Source organism: Gopherus evgoodei, chromosome 9, assembly GCF_007399415.2.
Source record: "Gopherus evgoodei ecotype Sinaloan lineage chromosome 9, rGopEvg1_v1.p, whole genome shotgun sequence".
Classification (NCBI taxonomy): Eukaryota; Metazoa; Chordata; order Testudines; family Testudinidae; genus Gopherus; species Gopherus evgoodei.
In genome coordinates this window covers 12,228,467-12,253,100 of record NC_044330.1, presented here as the reverse complement: position 1 = coordinate 12,253,100, position 24,634 = coordinate 12,228,467, and the positions used below count along the sequence as shown (strand labels likewise).

The following is a 24,634-nucleotide window of genomic DNA, read 5'->3' as shown; positions in this document are numbered from 1 at the left end:
AATTTCAGCAAGTTACAATCTTTGTCGAAGCAAGTGTCTTACCTATAGTCAGTTCCAGTTACTCTTGGTTTTCTGGCCAAGAGGATTCACTTCTCATGAGCTCAAAGGGTGCTGCTCCCCCTTTGTGACCTAGGTAATGCATTCCAAAATGGCTTTGTCTTTCTGCTTGTATTTCCCAAAGTCTATTGTCTCTGTTTCAAGAACCAGGAAGGCTTCCTGGTGGTGCAGACTCCATCCCCCATCGTGATCGCTGAGCAGTCTCCCCAACCCAGTTAGCTTTATGGCTTTGTTTACCTTTTATATAGATGTACTTTTCATTGTCCTGTGAGGTACTAAATAGCTCTGGCTCAATTTACACTCGAGACGTGAAAAGTGGCAAAACAACATTCCATTGTCTAGAACAAGCTGGGTTTATGCACTCCTTGCAAAACACCTTTTAAGAGCATATTTCCAGCACACATCTATAATTCTTTATACACAACCCATACGTATATCACACAATAATATGAATGACCAGCATGTTACCAGCTTACAAGATACCTTAAATGCCATCTTTAGAGACATATTATGACAACAGTGTTTTGGGGCAATGAGTATGTCAATCCTGATGTGAGTTATGTTATTGTTTACCAACCAAGCTTGTAATCTCATCAAAAAAGGATAACAAGTTAGTTTGACAAGATCTGTTTTCCATAAACCCATGTTGATTTGCATTAATTACATTACCTTCCTTTTAGTCTTTATTAATTGAATCTCATATCAGCCACACCATTATCTTGTCCATGATCCATGTCAGGCTAACAGGTCTTTAACTATTCAGGTCATCCCGTTTACCCTTTTTAAAAATTGGAACACCATTAGCTTTTTTCCAGTCTTCTGGAACTTCCCCAGTGCTCCAAGACATATTGAAAACCAACAGTAATGGTCCAGCAATCTCCACAGCCAACTCTTTTAAAACTCTTGGATGCATATTATTTGGACCTGCTGATATAAAAATTTCCAACTTTAGTAGCATCTGTTTAACATCCTCCAGAGACAGTAGTGGAATGGAAAGACTATTATCATGACCAGAGCTGGTATCTGACAGTACTCTTGCTGGCAATCTTAGTAGAGATACCAAGGACTGAATGGGCATAGGAAGCAATCTATCTTCTCAAGGTGCTCCTTCCAGAACAGGGTTGATTCATATTGATGTAAAGGAAACTGTGGATGCTTTGTTCCAAACATACAGCATATGCATAGGTAATAGGAGCAAGGTGAGAAGAAAGACCCATTTGATAAACCAGTAAGTTTGTGGAATCTAGCCTAACTTTGGGGTTACCATATGCACCATTATGTCTAAATATAGTAGTAATTTTAGGACAGGTCAACAATGACTGAAAGGTGTCACCTTTTTACATGGGTTTGATGGTCTATGTGAAATGAGATGATGGTCTTGGTCCAGTTCTTAGTGACACATCACAAAAAATCAATTACTAGAACTAACAATTTTTTGTCAGTCTTACCAGAGACCACTAGGAAATGAATGGGCAAATAAACTGACCTACCCTTTAATGCCTGCTGCTAGTTGTTCCAAAACATGATAGTGCAGTTGTCTGGAAGAAGCTTGCACAGTTATTGCCTGTGCTGAAGAAAATTATTATTATATTACATTAAAATACAATATAAGTGGTATTATAACTAAGTATTATAATGAATACTTAATGAATAAATAATGTGTGTTATTGTTTTTCAATGCCCCAAGATCCTTGGGCACCTTAACAGAAAATAATTAAAACAATAGATTACAAATAGGTTAGCAAGTCCCCAGTCGAGTGGAGGAGATAAAATCATAACAGTGCTAAATAACATAAAGGAACTCACACAAGATTCAGAAGGAAGCTAAAAGTTCTTGAGCTTGGCCATGCAGGATGCAAGAGCTGGCCTTTGGGCCCTACAGCATCTGACTTTTGGGTCCCATGAAAATGGCAGAAGCTAAAAATCAGGAAGAATTGTGGATTTAATTTCTAAAAAGGTTTCTAAACCTTTTTCTTGCAAAGATAATCTACAACATTTAAACCAATGAAAACTGAATACTATGGTTAAAGTGAACTTACATCTGGGTTCCAGTGGTGAAACTGAAGGGACCTAAAGGTTATGTACAGTTGTAACTGCAACAAAAGGTAGGGTAAAGGCAGTCCTTTAGGTAAACTTATCCTATATTATTTACAGATTTAAATACTAAAAGTAAAAGCCACTCCTATAATATGTAACATAATCACACACATTTCAGGTGTCATTTCTTCCCAGGTCCTTGATCCAGCTTTGAGGTCATAGAGGTGCAAATTACTCTGACAAAGTGCCTCTAAAGGAAAAAAAATCAACCTTTGAATATTTTGGCAATGCAAAAACCATTTCTGAGCATGTCCAGAACTGGCGCTCCTAAACAAAACTGACCACATACTTCTAACTATCATTAATAATATTGGGCCATCCCTGTTGAGACAGACATCTTCAAGGGAAGGCAGTCAAAGAGCAGGTGAAATAACTGGAAGACTTCGATCTTTCAGACAATCTGTCACCTTTCCTAAACACAACATTTATTTGGAATGAAAGCAAAAATAATGAGCAAACTTGGTAAAGCGTATTAACCTCAGCCAGTCACATGCACGCACACAAAATAAATTACTTAGCAAACACATTTAAGACATACTTGTTCTTGAACAACTCTGCTTAGCAAAACAAAATGGTTTTGAGACCTTTTTTCTAAATGATGCATTTTTCCAGTGGCAATTTGAGAACCTAAAGGAATTACATTTAAAAGAAGCTAACAACCTAATGTTTATGAGTAAGAATGCAGAATTACTACTGGAGTTGCAGATACTTCCTTCATTTCTTCCAAGGAGTTGACCTGAGTAGGGACCATTTACAGTCTGGAATGTTTCTATCCCTCTCTACATATGCACCAAAAAACCCTCTTTGAGTTCTTAATTTCTTTCTTGATAGTTCAGTATATAGGTCCCTGGAGACTGATGCCCAAATAGTCTGTTCTGTCCTTTGCTTCTGAATATGATGAACTTGATTGATCCCTACTAGCACAGGGAGGTGTAACTGGCACACATACACCCAAAGATCAGCGAGGGCTACTGCCTCTGGGGCAGGACATTCACTTCTGGGGGAGAGTAGAAGAATTTAGGGGCTCCTGCAGGAGACACCAGCTTTAAATTGTGACTGGGGCTTTTTTAGGGTGTTTGACCAGCAGGGACTTTATGGCAGGTGCATTGAATCAATTTGTCTTTTGTACACCTTGGCCATGCCTCATGCTTGGCCCCTAACACCCTCTTTTGGGACTGTGATGGTGATCTCTGAGCCTTTCATCACTGAAACCCATATAGCCTGACCCGTAGACAGTCCATCACAGGGGTCTGCCTCCTGGGTTCTGCAGGTGAAAGCTGGCAGATACCTGGGATCAAGCCCCTTCTCTGTATCATAAACTTACAACTTTGTGTCCCACTGAGTGAGGCCACACTTAATTTCCACCCTTGTCCATGGAATGGTTTCCATACTAGAGATCTCAGGAAACTAACTGATTGTTCTGTGACGTCAGAACTGTACTCTTAAGAGCATCAAGAAGATCTGGATGGCTCTTTCGAGTCTGTGTGCACAGTAAAACCTGTTTGTAACAGCCACTTACTTTGTTGGGAGATTGGGGCGGGAGCCACCTCTAACAGATGGGCCCTTAAATGCAGCGTGTTAAGAAAGCAGACTACTTTCCCTCAGGCGTTGCTACTACCCTTTCAGTTACGGAAAGAGTTTAAATATTTTTTTTACTAACCTGCTTCACATTTGGGAATCCTGCAACGGTTTCCATTTCCAGATACTGTAGCAAGTTGATTAAAAGTACTTTCCATTGTGATGCACATATTAAGCATTGCTGTCACCAACCATAGTGTGAGGGGGTATGGAAGAGACAAAAACTAAGAATTTGCCAGCCATTAAAGTGTGGGTTTTTTAGTCTGAAAAGTGACTGTGTGAACAATACACATTTGAGGACGTAAGTAGCAGGTAGACCTACTGCCAGACCTTTGCACATGGGTGAATTTCACCTATAGAGTTTAGGGAGCAATAGACCTGACTTTGAACCCTACCTTGGAGCAGCCATTAGATCACTAGGCATTAGGTCATTGCTGTGCAGCCATTAGATCACCAGGCTGACCAAAACGTCCAGAGTGCATTCATGATTTGTTGTCTGATTTGCTGTCAGTCAACCTATTTTGTAGTCATACGACAGTGTTCTCAGAATCTCATTACACTGAGTTTTCAGTTAAGTGACCATACAAGAACTTGGCAAAACGTTTCTAACACCGAAGATTAGACGTGAACACTTTTTTTTTTTTTGGTTTATTTGTTTTGGTTTTTTGGTGTTTTTTTTTAAATTTTGACAAAAAAGTGAAAGAAAAAATTAAATTTTTTCCCATTTCTATATTTCAAACAGTTCTATCTAAGACAGTGGTTTTCAAACTTGGTTTGCAGCTTTTTCAGGGTCAGCCCCTGGCGAGCCGTGAGACGCTTTGTTTACCTGAACGTCTGCAGGTACGGCCACTCGCAGCTCCCAGTGGCCGCAGTTCGCTGTTCCCAGCCAATGGGAGCTGCAGGAAGCGGTGACCAGGCCTGTGCCACTTCCCACAGCTCCCATTAACTGGGAACAGCAAACTGCGGCCACTGGGAGCTGCGAGCGGCCGTACCTGCAGATGTTCAGGTAAACTTAGGGTTTGGCTACACTTGCAGGTGTGCAGCGCTGGGAGTTAAAGCTGTCTTCATACAGCTGTGTAGGGAAAGCGCTGGAGTGTGGCCACACTGACAGCTACCAGTGCTGCAGTGTGGCCACATTTGCAGCATTTGGAGCGGTGTTGGGAGTGGTGCATTATGGGCAGCTATCCCACAAAGCACCTCATCCCATTTTGGTGCCATTTTGGCACTGTGGGTTGTGGGAAGGGGGCAGAGGGTGCAGGCCATTCTGCTTCCTGTCCCAACGCCCTGTGATGCATCGCTTCACATCCCAGCAATCCCTGTTTTTCTGTCCATGTTTGGCGTCATCTTGACTTTCTCAACAGTTTCTGTGCAGCGTGATTTCTGTGGGAAATGGAGCCCGAGCTGCTGAGGAGTATGCTGACGAGTCTCACCAGCACATCATGTTTGGCAGTTGAGCTATTCCTTAAGATACAAAGTGATGAGGAGTCTGACGATGATAGCAAGTCGCCTGACACGTATGACACTAAATTGCTTCTGGCATTCACAGAAATGCTCAGCACCCTGGAATGCCGCTTTTGGGCTTGGGAAACAAGCACTGAGTGGTGGGATCACATCGTCATGGAAGTCTGGGATGACAAGCAGTGGCTGCAGAACTTTCAGATGAGAAAAGCCACTTTCATAGGACTGTGTGCTGAGCTCGCCTCCACACTATGGCACAAGGACATGAGACTGAGAGCTGCCGTGACGGTGGAGAAGCGGGTGGCTATTACAGTCTGGAAGCTGGCAACTCCAGACAGCTACCGATCGGTCGGGAACCAGTTTGGAGTAGGAAGTCGACCGTTGGAATCGTGTTGATGCAAGTTTGCAGGGCCATTAATCGCATCCTGCTAAGAAGAACCGTGACTCTGGGGAACGTGCTGGACATTGTGGATGGCTTTGCACAAATGGGTTTCCCTAACTGTAGAGGGGCAATAGATGGGACGCATATTCCTGTTCTGGCCTCACCCCATCTAGCATCCGAGTACGTTAATCGGAAGAGGTATTTCTCTGTGATTCTCCAGGCGCTTGTGGATCACCATGGGCGTTTCATTGACATTAACACAGGCTGGCCTGGAAAGGTACATGATGCACGCATCTTTCGGAACACTGGCCTGTTCAGGAAGCAGCAGGCAGGGACTTTTTTCCCAGACCGGAAGATCACAGTAGGGGACGCTGAAATGCCCAAAGTGATCCTTGGAGACCCCGCTTACCCGTTAATCCTTGGCTCATGAAACCGTATACAGGGAAGCTTGACAGGAGCAAGGACCGGTTCAACTACAGGCTGAGCCAGTGCTGAATGACTGTGGAGGGTGCTTTTGGCCGTTTAAAGGGGCGCTGGTGATCTCTGTATGGGAAGCTAGACTTGGGGGAAAGCAGCATCCCCACGGTTATATCCGCGTGCTGTACCCTCCATAATATTTGTGAAGGGAAGGGTGAGCATTCAGTCAGGCATGGACCTCTGAGGTTCAACGCCTGGAGGCGGAATTTGCACAGCCAAAGAGCAGGGCTACTAGAGAGGCCCAGCACAGGGCTTCAAGGATTAGGGATGCCTTGAGGAAGGAATTTGAGGCTGAAAACCAACAGTAATGTTTGGTGCCTTGCACGGGAGTGAAGTGCAGTGGTTACAATGTTAGTAGGAATCTGTTTTTCCTAAGCTGATTTGCCGTGCCTGTTTCTTTCCTGGGCTAAGGTATCTTTGACTTTCTTCAATAACAAAGACTGTTTTCAAAGCCAAGAATTCATTTATTGAAAAGAAAATAACTTTATTGACAGACACACAACATTTTGGGAACCTAAAAGGGCAGGGGGGTGTGGTGGGGAACTGTACAGTCACAGGTTTGAATATGTTCTGTCTGGAGTGCCGTGCAATGACTGCTGCACTTCAAGATACCTATACTGCATGGTGATGGGGGTTGAGTGCAGAGGGTAAGGGTTGTAGTTCTCAGGGCTGGTTGGTGAACGTACAGGTGTTGGAGGCAGCTGGTGGTGGTAAGAACCTGGATGCTGGGGAAGGGGGTTTTGAGCTGACATTGGGGCACAAGGGAAAGAGCTTTGGGATGGGGGGGTGGGACCGTGTGGTCGTGCTCTGCCTGCATGGCTACGAGCGCCTGGATAGAGTCCGCTTGGAGTGCCAGGATGCTTATCAGCTGCTTTGTGCTTTTCTTCCTGGCCGCTGCGTTTTTCTGGCGGATCCTGCTTTCTCTTTCCCACCAGTACTGCACTTTTTGATTCTCTATGGCAGAGTGATCCATAACTGCTTGCAGTAGGTCTTCTTTGCTTTTTTCGCGGCTTCTTCCAGAGGTTTTGGAGTCTTTGAGCTGTTGATAACACGGGCAGCTGAGAACTCAAGGTTGCTTGTGGAAAGGCAAAAAAGGCAACACTTAACAGAGGCAGCATTGTTATATCTCAGACAGTTATTCCCACACAGTGAAGGAGTAACATTCTTCACAATAGCATAATTTTCCCATATCAAAGACAGCGCACATAACCCACAGGAGCACCGAAATGGTGAGTAAGGGGGACTGATTGCTTCAGGGCTGTACTGGAGTTTCTGTGCATTGGGGAAAGCAAACAGCTGCAGGGGACACCTACACTGAACATTCTCCCAACATTTTCCACAGGAGTTGATCCTGGAAGATATCTCGCTGCTGCCGGTCACCTGGGAAGAGCGGGAGGGTCTTCTACAGCAATGCGGATTCCACCCTGGCCCCTATGCAGCTTGCCTGTGTGCAGCAATGGTCCCCCCACCCCTCGCGGCACAGTAGCGTGGACGCATTAGCCTGACTGGGACAAGGACCACGGTGGCTCTCCCAATAAACTTGCACAAGTGCATTGCCCACGCTCTGGCTGAAACTTTTGAAGAGAATACTGAGGCAGATTACCGCGACATGATAGACCACATCAATGCACTGTTCCACATCTAGGCATGCATGCAGAACCCTCCCTCCTCTCCCGAAAAATTTCCATCCTGAAAATAAAAGCCGCTTACCGGGAACCCACTCCTCTGTTTGTCCTCCACCAAGTACCAGCTGCTGTGACTGGGTACCTTCCTCCTGGCTTGAAGAGCTCCTGGCTGCATGCCTCCAGGGACTCCGGGGTGTCTCCCCCAATCCCAGTACCCTCACTCTCAGTTTCCTCCTCCCCCCTTCTCCTCCTCCCCCCCCGAAGTGTCCATCGTGGTCCTCGGATTGGCGGTGGGGTCACCCCCAAGTATTGCATCCAGCTCTTTGTAAAAATGGCAGGTCTTGGGGGCAGCGCCGGAGCGGCGGTTTCCCTCGCGGGCTTTGCAATAGGCACTCCACAGCTCCTTCACTTTAACCCTGCACTGCACTGCGTCCTGGTCATGGCCCCTTTCCAGAATGGCCTTTGATACCTGCCCAAAGGTATCGTAATTCCTACGGCTGGAGCACAGCTGGGACTGCACAGCTTCCTCCCCCAAACACTGATGAGGTCCAGCAACTCACCATTGCTCCATGCTGGGGCTCGTTTGGCATGTGGAGGCATGGTCACCTGGAAAGATTCATTGATTGCACTCCACACCTGGCTGAGCAAACAGGAAGGGGATTTTTAAAATTCCCGGAGCATTTAAAGGGCGGGTCACCTGAGGCCAGGGCAGTAGAGTTTGAACTGATGAGCAGAGTGGCTGAACAAGCATTCTGGGATACCTCCGAATACCTCTGGAGGCCAATAACAGAGCTTTTGGTGGCTACACTGGCAGAGCAGCGCTGCATCACCAGCACTGCAGTCGTTATTCCCCAGGCCGAGGTGGAGTACAGCCAGCACTGTAGCCAGGGAGATACAGTGCTGTATGTGCCTTGCATGTGTGGACGGTGAGTGAGTTGCAGCGCTGTAAAGCCACCACAGCGTTGCAACTCTCCAATGTAGCTAAGCCCAAAGCGTCTCACAGCCCACCAGATCTTACCCTGAACAAGCCGCAAACCAAGTTTGGAAACCACTGATCTAGTATATGCAAGCATTAGGTCAAATTCCACCTTCATTCACAGAACTCAATTAAGGCTAGTGGAATTATTGCAGATTTACACCGGTTTTAATGAGGGCAGACATTGGCCCATTACCTTCAATGAAGTTTGTCTTGCTTTTCACCACTGTAGGGCCTTACCTACACACCAGGCTGCTTTAATCAATACAGTTAAAGCAGTATGCCCCAGCCCCTGCCTAATGTGAATGCAGTGTTAGTGGTATAAAGGCAGGAGCAGCGCCAGGGTTTCTGGCACCCTAGGCAGAATTCGGGGGGCGGCATTTTGTGCGATCCCCATGGGGTGCACGGGAACTTCCGGTTCCGCTCCCATCGTGCCATCAAAGGACCCACCTCCGAAATGCCACAGGCTGCTCAATTGCCTGCTGCTGTTTCCCGCGGCACGTCGGCAGAAGATCCTTCTTTGGTGGAGCGATGGGAGCTGAACCAGAAGCTCCCCTGAGCCCTGTGGGGAGCACACAAAATGCTGCTTCCCGAATCCTGGCGCCCTAGACGACTGCCTAGGGTCGCCTAATGAAAGCGCCGGCCCTGTACGAAGGTGCTTTTTTACTGGTATAATTATCGCCATGTGGGAAGGGGAATAAACTATCCCAAAATGAGTTATTTTTATACTGGCATAATTGTGTCCACTCTCTAGGAGTTGTACTGATAATTATTTGGTTAAAAAAAAATCAGACTCCGAACTGATGTCGTTATACTGGTATACCGCCTCTCAACTCTCATCTTTTTATGTGCTGTATATTTATACCTGCCTAGTGTATTTTTCACTGCATGCGTCTGATGAAGTGGGTTCTAGCCCACGAAAGCTTATGTCCAAAAAAAATTTGTTAGTCTCTAAGGTACCACAAGGATGCCTCGTTGTTTTTTCAGGGAGGTAGATTACCTGTGCTGAGGGGAGACGTATCTACCTTGAAGCTAGGGTGAGCAGATGACTCGATTTTATAGGGACAGTCCCGATATTTGAGACTTTTTCTTATATAGGCTCCTATTATCCCTCACCCCGTCCCGACTTTTCACACTTGCTGTCTGGTCACCCTAATTGAAGCACTATGGCATTTGTAAGTGTACACAAGCCCCAAACTTGTAATTGCCTATCATTAGGTTTCTCTTTTGTGTATGAGCCTGCTCCCTAGGGCTGAAAGCAATAACAAAAGCAGACATGTGAATTTTCTCATTCATTAGCAGAATGGGGTGTCAACCAGACAGCCTACTTGGGACTTCTGAAATGGCAAGACTTGTAAACCAGAAGAGAAAACAGAAGCAGCCAATTTGAGACACTTTGTCTGAAGCTATGTCTACACTAGCACTTTTGCTGGTAAAACGTTTGTCAAAAACACCCCCCTGACCCACACAAGTTTCACCAACAGAAGTGCTGATGTGGACAGTGCTATGTTGGTGGGAGATGCTCTCCTGCTGACATAACTACTGCTGCTCATTAGGGCTGGTTTCTTTATGCCAACAAGAGAACTCTCTCCTGCCGGCAAAGAGTGGCTGTGCCGCTGTAAGGTCCGTAGTGTAGACATAGCCTAACTGTTAGGGGTGAACCAGTACAAAATTAGCTATAATTCAAATCCTATTAAAGAAACAAACCAAAAAATCTAACATATATCAATTCATTAAACTTAAGGGGGAAAACCACTCAAGGGCTGCACCTGACCTTTTTTGCAGGATTCAACTAGAATATTACAATCCCATCCTCTATGGGGTTAGCGCATCACCTTCTCTTATTTAAAGTAAGGACCCCCAGTGTTGCTGTGTGAGGACATGTATACTTATTCTACTTATCAATAGCAGGAAGTAAAGCAGGGGCTGGGGAAGATTCTAGTCTGAACCTCAAGCAATGGCAGGCAAAGAAAGCAGTTTTAGGGATAATATCATTTTCCTTATTCTAATAAAGATCCTCATCCAGATTTAGGATATTAGGACAGTTTCTGGGTTAGCCTGAGATTAATGGAACCAGTTAGGTTCCAGGGCTCTTCTAATCAGAATACTTTCCAGCCAAATAATCTAATGGGACACTGTACACTGCCAGAAGTGTTCAGCACCCTTATCTCAAGCAGAACACTCTGAGAGCTATAGGTGGTCATCACCATGGAAAAATCAGTCCCTATAACTTTATCCTTTGTCCTCAACTATCCAGGATGGCTTAGAACTTCAAGAAGAGCAGACTAGACCTGGCTACTTATTTAGGGCCTGATCCAAACCACATTGAAATCAACAGGAAGACTCTCATTGACTTCAGTAGGCTCCAGGTTAGACTTTTAGGGTCATATCCCAATATCCTTACTTGTGTCAAGTAGCATTGTTCTCTACAAATAGTCCCATTGACTCCCTCGGGGCTATTTGTGGAGTAAGGTAATAGGCGACATTAATAAGGGCTTGTCTACTCTACAGAGCCTTCACAAGTATTGTGATGGTTGCAGAGCCCCCTAGTGTAGACACAGTGAAGTTCGCTATGACCACAGAAGCACTCTTCTGTCAGCACAGTTGCATCTGCACTGGGGAGGTAATTTTCTCACACTCCTAGCCAACATAGCATAGTCTAGGCCAAAGAGTATCAGAATCTGGCCCATAGCACTGTTTCATAAAGTTTGTTTTGGATGCAGTTTAAGATGTTGGTTTTGTCCTATGAAGCCTTTTACGATTTGGATCTTGGGTATCTAGCAATCACCTATCTCTTTCTGTGCTTTATTGTGACGGTAGACATCATCCGGGATATCCAGGTAGGTAGTCCCTCAATTAAAACAGAGCAGAGGATCTTCCATCTGGAATTCACTCCCCACTCTGCTTGGACTAATAAAACCTGAGTCTGCTAATCTTACAGGCAACTGGGGGCCCACAGGTATCAGTTCTGGGTCTGGTTCTGTTCAATATCTTCATTAATGATTTAGATGAAAGCATAGAGAGGACACATAAAGTTTGCGGATGATACCAAGTTGGGAGAGGCTGCAAGTACTTTGGAGGATAGGATTATAATTCAAAATGATTTGGACAAACTGGAGAAATGGTCTAAAGTAAATAGGATGAAATTCAATAAGAACAAATGTAAAGTACTCCACTTAGGAAGGAACAATCAGTTGCACACATACAAAATGAGAGCTGACTGCCTAGGAAGGAGCACTACGGAAAGGGATCTGGGGGTCATCGTGAACCACAAGCTAAATATGAGTCAACAGTGTAACAGTGTTGCAAAAAAAGGAAACATCCTTCTAGGGTGTATTAGCAAGAGTGTTATAGGCAAGACACGAGAAGTAATTTTTCTGCTCTACTCCGTGCTGATTAGGCCTCAGCTGGAGTATTGTGTCCAGTTCCAGGTATAACATTTCAGGAAAGATGTGGACAAAATGGAGAAAGTCCAGAGAAGAGCAACAAAAATGATTAAAGGTCTAGAAAACATGACCTATGAGGGAAGATTGAAAAAATTGTGTTTGGTCAGTCTAGAAAAGAGAAGACTAAGGGGACATGATAACAGTTTTCAAGGACATAAAAGATTGTTACACAGAGGAGGGAGAAAAATTGTTTCATAACCACTGAGGGTAGGACAAGAAGCAATGGGCTTAAATTGCAGCAAGGGAAGTTTAGGTTGGACATTAGGAAAAACTTCCTGTCAGGGTGGTTAAGCACTGGAATAAATTGTCAAGGGAGGTTGTGGAGTCACCATCATGGTCAGGGATGGTTTAGATCAGGGGTGGGCAAACTACGTCCTATGGCCTGCTTCTGGCACGTCAGACGTTTTTATCCAGCCCTCGAGCTCTCACTGGGGAGCAGGGTCGGGGCTTGTCCCGCCCTGCCCATATGGCACTCCCCAGCTCCTGACTCACAATTCCACCATCTTCTGGCACACGCAGAGCCATGCTGTGCAGGCATGACTTCACTGCACTGTTTCCGGGATCGGAACCCCACCCCTATGCAGCAGTCCCCGCCCCCATGCAACAGCGCACCCAATCTCCTCCCGGTCTCCTACGGCTCCACCCTTGAGAGCCTTGAACCCACCCAGGGACCACCCCATCTAGGGGTCTTGCGCCCATGGCGATGCCTGGTACAGCCGCCTTGGTGTTACTGCTGGCAGGGCCCTTAGGAGTCCCCAGGACTGCCCCTGTAGAGCATCCCCAGACACACCCCATGAGTTCCCCCTTCCCCCACCTCGGTAACATCCCTTATACAGCTTCCCATGCTACACCCCATAGAGTCTCCCTGCCCCGCCAGGCATTCATGGCCCACCATACAATTTCCATATCCAGATGCAGCCCTCAGGCCAAAAAGTTTGCCCACCCCTGGTCTAAATAGTGATAGTCCTGCCATGAGTGCAGGGGACTGGATTCTTGAGGTCCCTTCCAGTCCTGTGATTCTATGAATCAAAGTTGCCAGGTCCATGTATTTGCTGCTGAGGCTGAGACAGTGGGTTGAATATGAAGCACTCCATGTTTTACATTAGATTATTGTTATGATGTATGTTTTTAAACCAATGTTTTATTGCCCGTGTGCCTGGAGAACGGAGATAGGCACATCATATAAATCTGAAAGTGTATAAATAAATATAACTCTACCAATGCAGTTCAGCCAGTCTGTCTCAAATTAATTTTATTTTTTTACAAGTAGCGGAATGATGAGTTCTTTCTGTGGATGAGAGGGAGCGAGACATCTCAGTAATACTGAAAATTAAGTGTCCTATATCTATGCACAGGAATGCATTTCATGCACTAGTTACTGAATGATGAATTAATAACAGTATCTCAGATACATCTCCCATCAATATGTTTTACTGGATTCCATCAGCATTCAATTAACATAAATTATATGACATGGGGAGGATTCAGACAATAGCAGTCCAAAAAAAATTCAAACTATCTTCTCACACATGATACTGAAATTCTCACTGACTCAGTTTGGCTATGTATCCTGACACTGATTTTTACTGGATATGGACCTCCTCAGGTTCTAGGTTTGGACCTAGGTTCTGCTGAGAACTTCTCCAAAGTTTGGCGAGGACAGAAGATTGGTTTTGGTTCAGGGCCATCTCTAAATTTTACACCAAACCAGGATTGATTTCCTGCAAGTTCTGCAAGAGGAATGGTAGCAACACATAGAAGTCTGAGCCCAATTCTCCTCTCATGCCAGTGTAAATCAGCAGAGTTAGGCTAGTGCACGTGAGGGAGAGAATCTGGCTCCATGTGTCCAATTACACTGTTCCATTCAGTACAGTCCATTCCATATTGTTTAATATTTCACCTGCAAACCTTTATCCACTTGTGCTGCTATTGTGGTTTGCATTACAGTAGTTCTGCTAGGCATCACACAAAGATGTGCAAAGAGACTGTCCCTGCTCCAGAGAGTTTGCAATCTAACTAAACAAAGCAGACAAAGGGTATGAGAAGAAATAGAAGTGAAATGAGTTGCCCACAAGTGTCAGAGCCAAGATAGAACCGCTGTCTCCTAAGCACCAGTCCCTGGCCCAATCCAATATTGTTTGCTAGCTTCTTCTGGTGCCATGCAGAGTTTCTTCACCAGGACCCTACCATTATAGGCTCAGCCAGAGATGTAGGTGTCAGTATTTACCATAGTTGAAGGCTCTGAGGGTATGTCTACGTTGCAATGAAAAATCCATGGCTGGCCCATGCCAGCTGACTCAGGCTCACAGGACTCAGGCTGCAGGGCTGTTATACTGCCATGTAGACTTCTGGGCATGGGTTGTGGTCAGGGATTCAGCAAAAGCCTGGAAGTCTACACTGCAATGAAACATCTCCACAGCCTAAGGCCTGTAAGTCTGAGTTGGCTGGCACGGGCCAGCCACAAGTGACTAGTTTCAATGTTGACATATCCCTAGTCCAGACAGAATGGGCATTGATAATAAAGTATACTTTAAAGTAGGGACAAGCAAATGATGGTCTGTAAACAGTGCTTAAAGTGCAATGGGCCACAGACATCAGAAATAACATTTCTAAAAAGCAGGCTGGTCACTGAGGGACACTATTCTCACAGGCGAGAATAAGGAACCAGAAAGAGCATGGCACTTTAGCAGAGTTCCATTCCCTCATTCCCTCTCCCCTCCTGTGGGCAACAGGACAGCTTCTCTGCTCATCCTTTCTTCTCCTCTTCCTCCTTGCAACACCCACCTAGGAAGGGGTAGAAAGGGACCTCCACAGGCCTGGGAGAAGGGAGTAAAGAACCCCAGGAGCTGCAGGAAGAGTAGAGATGAGACTGGGGTGTGGAAGAGAGAGAACTGATATGGGAAGGGGGTTGGAGGGAGAAGAATTGATAAGGAGCCCGGGAGGCAGCAAGATGTGGGGCCAGAAGTGATGGCAGGATTTGGGGGACAGGATGAATGTGGGAGTTGGGAGACAGAATTAATTGTTGTTCAAGGAGGTGAGCAAATGTGTGGATAATGACAGGCCCCATCCCCCGCTTTTTTCAGATCACTTTAAGCACTTTTTGTAGACACGTCTGGGTAGCCTGGTGGGGTTCTGGAATGGTTCCTTAAATCAAGGCAAATCCCAAAGGCGAGTCTCAGCATGTCCTATGCTTAGTGTAGAACCTGGGGTGGATCCGGGCCAATCAGTCAGTACTTGAGTTGTTCCAAAGTTCTCGTGAGACATCAGGAGAGGAAGTGTCTTAAAAAGGATCCTAAGGTCACCAGAAGTGGCCCATGGAGAGTCCCAGCATCCCTCTTCTTACCAGAAAAGACACCGTGAGGGAGTCTCCTACTGAGCCTTACTATGGCAGCTCTCTGAAATGTGACGTCCTCTAGCACACAATGGAATCTACCGTGAGAAATTGTGACACTCAGCCCGAATATTGGTCAGAGCGCAGTAATCATGATGACTGTTTTCAACGCATCGATTTAAATATGTTTGTGAACACTTCTGAAGGGTCTGGATTAAAGTCCCAGACAGACATAGATCACCATTCTATATGTAGAGCTATTTATCTTTATATTGTTGTCATTTCTAACCCTATCTTTTCCATATGTAAAGTTGCATTACATGTCATTGATTCTACAGAAGGAACAAAAGGGTTCTCAGAAATTCTGGATGACAATAGAGTTAGTCTTGATGATGAGTATGTTGTTTTGACCCCAAGTCTTTTTCCAGAAGTGATCTAACAATGGAAAGTTAAGGTAAATCTGCAACCCACAACACACCAACCCAGCATTCTTTCTTGATCGACATTTTACAAAGAACATGCCTTTATTTTGTCTACCTGTTGATCTTTCTAAGCCATGTGGGGCAAAAATTCCCACCAGAATTGGTGGCAACACCAATTCAAACTCTGGTCCAGGTGCTGCCATGATGGCTGGGATTATCAAAAGGGATTATCTAGGGGGGTTAGGTGTCCAGATCCCATTGAAGATCCATGGGAATTTGACACCTAGACCATCAGGAATCTTTGAAACTTTGATCCTTATTTATTTTATTTTTGCAAATCACTTGGCAGGATATAAATGAAAGTAGTGGTGGTGTTATAGTAAGAGCAGTCTCCAAAGTTAAGGTTGAAATGCAACTTCCAATATAGTCCTTTTTTTTTTTTAGCAGCCTACTACTTTCTGAAGTTTCTTAATATTGGGTAGGGACACTCATAGGTCTTTTCCATCTTTAATTTATATGTAGGATTTTTTCCTGTGATGTGTAACTGAGATTTCTCTCACTTATATTTCTCCTACTCCCACAAGAAAAGTGGTATTTCCAGTCATTAAGATTTAACCTCTGTTAATTCGATTGTGTACTCCACTCTTGACAAACCACCTTCATTGCCATAAAACCTTCATTATTGTTGCTATATTGCATCACTCTTCTTATATTGGTACTGTTTTAACTCAAGACCTGACTACATATTGCTGGTAGAGCTCTCTGGAATAAAAGAGTGGTGATGACTTTAATTGCCTGATAAATTATTAAGGGCATTCCTTTAATTGGATTGTATGGAGTTCACATCTTCATAGAAAACACTTAAGGAAGCTGGTGTGAGTGCAGAGACTCTGACTAAATACACAGCTATAAGCGGTGATTTCCCCCCTGAGAATATTAGTCTGTTTAGGCTATTAGATTAAATTCTGTGCAGGATAAATTGTACCAGACACTGGGACAGATCCTCATCTAGAATGAATGGACATAGCTCCACTGAGGTTAATGAGGCTACATCAATTTACGTCAGCTAAGGAACTGGTCCACTGTGTACAATGAACTTTTAGTTTTTAACTTTTTCTCTTAGTATTTAAAATGTTCATTGATTTCAAAGGTAACGCGATAAATGTCAAGCACAAATTAGATAGGACCAGATTCTGCCACCTTTATGTTTATTAGTAACTTACTCAGAAAGTTGTTCTACTGATTTACAATGGATCTACTCACAGATTAAGTTACCACCTACCTTGTTTGAGTTTGGTGGAGTCTGGCCCATAACAGTAGTTGTTTGATAGTCAAACAGCAGATAGTGGGAGAAAAAACAAATAACAGAAAGATAGAAGTAAGAGCTTTAAACAAAGATATATTGATACGTTCCTTGGACGGGAGTGGGGCTTTAGTAGTCATTTCCACATTAGTGAGGATGCACTGTACTGGTGCGGGTGGTTGGAGACCTTCTGCTTGCAAGATGCAAGACTTTACACCATGCTGATAACACCTCAACTGGAGTATTGTGTCCAGTTCTGGGCACCACATTTCAGGCACCTGGGGACATACTGGAGAGAGTCCAGAGAAGAGCAACAAAAATGATTAAAGGTCTAGAAAACATGACCTATGGGGAAAGATTTTAAAAAATGGGCTTGTTTAGTCTGGAGAAGAGAAGACTCTCGGGGGGCGGGGACATGATCACAATTTTCAAGTATGTCAAAGTTTGTTACAAAGAGGAGGGTGAAGATTTGTTCTCCTTAATCTCTGAGGCCAGGACAAGAAACAATGGACTTAAATTGCAGCAAGGGAAGTTTAGGCTGGACATTAGGAAAAACTTCCTAACTGTCAGGGTGGTTAAGCACTGGAATAAATTGCCTAGGGAGGTTGTGGAACCTCCGTGGTTGGAGGTTTTTAAGAGCAGGTTAGACAAACATCTGTCAGGGATGGTCTAGTTATTACTTAATGCCTTGAGTGCAGGAGTCTTGTCTAGATGACCTGTTGAGGTCCCTTCCAATCCTATACTTCTATGATTCTGTGATGGCACAGGCAAAGAATGCCCCTGTATACAGTGGGAAAATGCAATTGGGAATAACAACTGCTTTATTATGTTTGTACAGGAGCTAGCACAGTGGGGTCCTGCTCTATCATGGGAGGCCTTACAAATTAATAATAATAATTAATAATGCATCCTTTGGAAAGATGCAGCATATGCTCCCCAAGAGCCAGTCCCAGGCTGCCAGCAGGTGTGGAAAGAGAAGGAACAATGGTCCCACACAGCTGCACCCCCTTTGCTGAGGACCTCCCTTTCCTAAGGGTCTCAATGCAGGAGTGCATGGGAGGAAAGCACTCCCACGATCTTCTCCCCTTGGGTACGCAGTTAAGAGAACCCAAAACATGGCCTTTCCCACAACACACTGTGAATTACATGCTTGCTTGTACATGTACTTTGGCAGCTGGAGTTTCTTGAAGTTTTGCAACGTAGCTGGTTTTCTGAGCCTGTGAATATGAAAATAGTTGTCACATCCTTTGTTCCATATTTTCCATCCATAGCAGTATGTTTTCTGCTTGTTAAAAAGAAAAGGATGATGCCTGTCAGGGAAAGAGCTTTGTTTCACTGAGAGGTATTTCTAGAAAGAGGCCTCTGATGATGATAAAAAATCATTCCAGACTGTTTCTCAACTATTAATTACCACCTATTTGTAGCACCCCTTTTTTCCACCTAGACTCTAATCCTGCATTCCTTGCACACCCAAAACTCCCACTAAACTCAGCTGTACTCAGTACCCCACTTGTAATTTGGCCCTTCTCTGCTATACATGTAACTTCAAAAGGATGCAACTAGAGCTGTGCCAGATGGAAATAAGTGCTAGAAAGGCAAAATACCCCCAATATTTAGACACATATGCCATGGTCCTGTTTTTTAGATGATATATTGGACTATATTATTCCTTGATTTTAGCAAAGCTTTTTTACGGTCTCCCACAGTATTCTTGCCAGCAAGTTAAAGAAGTATGGACTGGATGAATGGACTATAAGGTGGATAGAAAGCTGGCTAGATCATCGGGCTTAATATCTATTTGGCAGCCAGAATCAAGCAGAGTGCCCTAAGGGTCGGTCCTGGAGCCGTTTTTGTTCAATATCTTCATTAATGATCTGGAAGATGGCATGGACTGCACCCTCAACAAGTTTGCAGATGACACTAAACTTGGAGGAGAGGTAGATACGCTGGATCGTAGGGATAGGATACAGAGGGACCTAGACAAATTAGACGACTGGGCCAAGAGAAATCTGATGAGGTTCAACAAGGACAAGTGCAGAGTCCTGCACTTGGGATGGAAGAATCCCATGCACTGCTACAGACTAGAGATCGAATGGCTAGACAGCAGTTCTGCAGAAAAGGACCTAGGAGTTACAGTGGACGAGAAGCTGGATATGATTTGACAGTGTGCCCTTGTTGCCAAGAAGGCTAATGAAATTTGGGGCTGTATGAGTAGGAGCATTGCTAGCAGATTGAGGGATGTGATCATTCCCCTCTATTCGACATCGGTAAGTCCTCATCTGGAGTACTGTGAACAGTTTTGGGCCGCATACTACAAGAAGGATGTGGAAAAATTGGAAAGAGTCCAGCAGAGGGCAACAAAAATGATTAGGGGGCTGGAGCACATGACTCATGAGGAAAGGCTGAGGGAACTGGGATTGTTTAGTCTGCAGAAGAGAAGAATGAGGAGGGATTTGATAGTTGCTTTCAATTACCTGAAAGAGGGTTCCAAAGAGGATGGATCTAGACTGTTCTCAGTGGTACCAGGTAACAGAACAAGGAGCAATGGTCTCAAGTTGCAGTGTGGGAGGTTTAGGTTGGCTATTAGGAAAAACTTTTTCACCAGGAGGGTGGTGAAACACTGGAATGGGTTACCTAGGGAGGTGATGGAATCTCCTTCCTTAGAGTTTTTTAAGGTCAGGCTTGACAAAGCCCTGGCTGGGCTGATTTAGTTGGGGATTGGTCCTGCTTTGAGCAGGGGGTTGGACTAGATGACCTCCTGAGGTCCCTTCCAACCCTGATATTCTATGATTCTAATATTCTCATTCAGATTCAGGACTTTTGTCATGGAACTAATAGGGCTAAATATGAACTGCAAGGGGAAAGGGAGTGAGGACAGCTGTAGAATTCTCAGACGGGAGGGGAACTGAGAACATATTAATATAAATATTAGACTTAGAGTTCTGGAAGCCCATTCCCATCATTAAACAGTCATAGCAGCATAGGCAGAGACATACAGGGTGAGCAAGTAGTAGCAGCAACCAAATGAGATTAGCTGGAAGATGGACAGAAGCATCACAAGAACCGACATATATGTGTTTCAGAGAATATCATCTCATTAAGAGCTTCTTTCCCTCTGTCCCCAAATTCTCAGACACCAGAACTGCACTGTGTTTTGAGCCCTGGCTGTTTCCTTGTGTGCCACCCTCCAACTCCTCTTCCAGGGCCACAACACATAACAATGTTTATAGAAGAATTTATATAGAGAAATTTGACACTAGTGAACACCTTTGTCTCCAGGAGAAGGAAAGGGCTCCCAGCCACTTCCAAATGAATGAAGAATGATTGCATCTCCTACAGTATGGGATATCAGTCACTGATTGGCTGACACACTCTTTCAGGATTGAAAATATCCTTCTAACCCCTAATTTCATTTTGTCACTCCTGAATGTCTGGCTGCTGTGTGTTATCCTGTTGTCATTCAGAAACGTGTGGCTCAACCACAGAGGGCTGATATTTACACTGTCTGGCAATTAATACTTTGTGCTTACACAGTGCCTTCCATGAAAGGATCAAAACGTGCTTTGTTGTAAAAGCATCCAGCCTCATACAAAATACCTGCACAGCAAATAGCAGTATCTTCATTTTGTAGATGGGGAAATTGAAGTGCAAAGAGATTAAAGTGGCTTCCACACTGTCACAGAGGGAGCCCATGGCTGAGCCTGGAACAAAAAGAACAGCTCTCCTGATTCCCAGCTCTGCCCTTTCCTCTCTATTTATTACTTAATTTACTGATGTACTCTTGGGAGGCACTCAGGTAGTAGAGAGGTAAGCACCAGAATAAGAATATAGAGAGATTCCTAGCTGCCACCCTGTGGTGCCCACAAGAATCTGGGAAATGAAATACCCATGTATTTCAATGTCTGTACTATTTGTTAATGTGGTGGGGTGGAAAATAGCCACTATCTTTTGGTAGTTACAGGGTTCAATCCATGGTTAATACCAGTGAAACCACACTGAAGCCAAGGGGTGTGCATAGATATAACTGGAGGTCAGGTTTGCCCTTCAGAGTCAGAATGTGGTCAACCCTGGAATGCAGTCCCCTCTGATAAAGGACCTCCTTGCCCTTCACTCTGAATGTTTTTTCCTTCAGGGCTTTCTAGGGAAAGGGTAGTTACAAACTATTGCTGCTGATGGTGAATTTCAGTTACAACATCTCAGATTAGGTGAAATCCCAGAAGATGCCTCTTTACATAAGGCAAGTCAAAGGAATGCACCATGTATCCAGAAAATATCCACTTCAACATAGAGGTCCCGAAATGTCAGTCCCTAAGAACATCCATTCAAATCGAAACAAGTGTAGATGGAGCAATTCCTCAGGTTAATGCTTCCAAACAAATCCAGTTCCCTTGAATGCCTGGGGATTGATTTCGTGGAACTGCACTTTGACCCTTAGGTCCCTAAAGATGATTATAATCAGCCATGTGGCTATAATGGGAGGGAGTGAGGTCAGATTAGTTTACCTCCCTTCTCTCTCCTCCATCCTTGGCCTACCCCTGAAATTATCCTCCCCTCCCCTCTGCTCCTTCTCCTTTCCACCTCCATCATATTTTGCTCACCTCTCCCATCTCAGCAGGCAAAGAGCTACCTTCTCCTTCTCCTTCCAGCACAAAGCTGTTTTGACTATGTGTTAGGAAGCTCCAACCCCTGGTAACTGCCACCTCTGTAAACTGCAGGTATTTTGCGGAGGGCAAGACCACAGAATGGGGAGGTTGGACCGTGCAGGAATGGGAGGTTGCTGACAGTGGAAGTGGAGAGTGGATGGGAGTGGCTCCATCTTGGAATCTTAAGCTGGCCTGTTCTGACCCTTAGCCACAGATACTCCTTCTTTCCTAACCTAATGTAGTTACCACCACCACCCAAACCAAGGCACTGGTCAGTCCCTATGGTGTCAATATGCCTCCAGGACACATCAGTATCCTAAGGGTTAAGATAGAGGCAATAAAGAAGATAGTAAAAATTTTCCAAGCCTGGACTTGATTTCCAGATGTGCAAAAAGAATAATTCCTCATCCAGATGTAGCATAGCTCTGCATATGCACCCGATTATGTCATCTGAGCCTACACAGTGTCATGGAAATAGCTTGTGGAGAGAACACAACCTAACTGTGCCTCCCCCTCCCCCCGTGTTTATAGGATCTATCCTCATTATGTCTTTCACTAATAACATATTTTTATCACGTCTTGAAAGTGCTCTTCTGCCAGTTAGAACATCATTGTCTCACTGATTCATTATAATTGTGGGGCAGCTTAACAGTGTTATGTTGATTATGTTGTTAACGGGTGCAAAGACACTCAGTGTACAGCTCAATAACCATTACATTAATGTCTAGTTAAAGTTTACCTCCAATGCCTTCACTATCAAAGGAGAATATGGTCCAGAGAACACAGTAATGAAGTAAAATAAAGCAGCTTTACATATGGATGTTGGGGTGGTGGTTGTTTTTTTAAAGTGACTTTACAGCCTTGACACTTTTTTCAGGTGAAATTGGAAAGTCAAATACCTAATGACAGCAGAGAAATCACAGGAAAGGGTTCTTTCACAGTGCAGTTGACATGCAAAGCAACCTGGAGAGAGAATTGTGATCTTCCTTCACTTATATAGTGATACAGCAAACACACCAACCCCCCAGCCATGAAACACATTAGGGCCCCTGAAGCAGAAAACAATGTAGGTGCTGGAATGCCATTTCTGACGGTGATTTTTAACAAATGTGCTCTGGTCACTCTCCTGTCAGGGCCTTGCACATTTTAGGAGTGCCCCTTCTTACTGTAATTGATAAACATCCTAGATCTTATTCTGCCTTTGGATGCATCCAGGCAACTTCCAAATGCTTCAGTGGGTAGAAGTGGACCCTCTTTGGCTAATGTTTTATTCTCCCTAGGGTTACAAGCCTCATTTCAGTATGATCTTTGCCACTATCCTCTTTTATTTGGTACCAGAAACCTATACAGAGAGATTCTTTCAGTCTGATGATCTCCTGTTTGAAGTACGAAATGTAACTAGAAAGAGCAACAAATGAATGATGACCCTGCAAAGGAGGGTTTGTTCAAGTAACAAGGCAAAGTAACACTCCATCATGTTCAGCATGATACTTGCAATTGATCCCCCCTGTTTCTGGTCCTTAGCATCCAAGATCAGATAGGTGTGACACTAGTCTCATCGACCAGGGTAACTGTGTGTGGAAAAAGAATTTTACTGTCAATAGAATTAATGGTGCTAATCTACTGATGCTAATCCACTGGTTCCACTCTTAGAAGTCTATGGGCCTGCGGTGGTGGAAAGTACACCCAGGTTGTGCAAGATGCCTGGAACTCCTGGCTGGCCAGCAGCCAGCACACCACCATATGTGGGCAGCACTGGTCAGGGAGGGGCATAGCCATGGCATTCAGGATGCGCTGAATCAGCAGGCTCCACCAGTGGGCATAGGGTGACCAGATAGCAACTGTGAAAAATCAAGACACTTTATTTTGGCGGGCCTAGGGGGGTATTAATAATTGCCTATATAAGACAAAGCCCCTAATATTAGGACAGTCCTTATAATATCGGGACATCTGGTCACCCTAAGTGGGAGCTTGTGGAGCCCAGACATACAGTAAAGTTGTCCTCTTCTAGTGGAACCCCTGAGGAAGGTAAACATGCCAATATCCCTCCCCTCCCCAAGAGTGAATAGCCCTGGGGTGCAACACCACCATCTGGCCCAAGGAGGAGCAATTTTCACACACAACTGTGCACTAGTCTTATCTGCAAACTCTGCAGACTTTACTGCAGTGTCTGTAGATAAGGCTGTAGTCATGATCAAGCTGGCGTTCTTTGTTTTATGTATATTATGTTAGCGGTTTCACAGTAGTCAAGTCTAACATAGCTGGGCCCTGCACTATGGCTTTCCAGCAACTAGTCCCACATTCCTAGGTGCCAAACTTTCTCTGCGATGATATCAAAATTATAACCATGGAACAGTCACAGTTTTGCCCAGGGACAGAATTTGGCAGGTCCCCCTGCAAAGGTAGAACTTGTCAGCGAGAGTAATGACATTTTGCCTAAGCATGATTTTGTGACTATTCACAGAGCAAAATACATTGGATGTTGATCACAGCTCTAGACTCTTGTCAGCTATTTCTAGCCATTAGATTTTCTATTTGCCTGTGATTGTTCCTGGAGGGTCTGGATTGTAATCACAGGGAAGCAAATCTTGAGCTAATTGTAGAGCATTTTATAGCCATCACAGTACAGATTCTTTTCACTTCCAAAATGTCCTTATAATGTTTTCTACAAATGGACCCAAAGGATTCTCTAAATTTCCTGCTGAAACGAAAATCTGTGATGAAATTCCAACCACCAGTGATGAAATTCCAACCTTTTTCAGGAAAGCCTAGAAGAGGAGACTTGGAATCATTTGTAGCCCAAACACCTCATGGACTCCCAGTATTCCTTTGTACAAAA

At 44.5% G+C, this 24,634-nt stretch overlaps 1 protein-coding gene across 4 annotated transcripts in view; it reads left to right on the top strand.

Moving 5' to 3' along the window:
- The window catches only part of KCNMB2 (potassium calcium-activated channel subfamily M regulatory beta subunit 2), a 273,073-nt gene that overhangs the window by 126,012 nt on the left and 122,427 nt on the right, over positions 1-24,634 (top strand). The gene's annotated exons all lie outside the window — the stretch shown is intronic.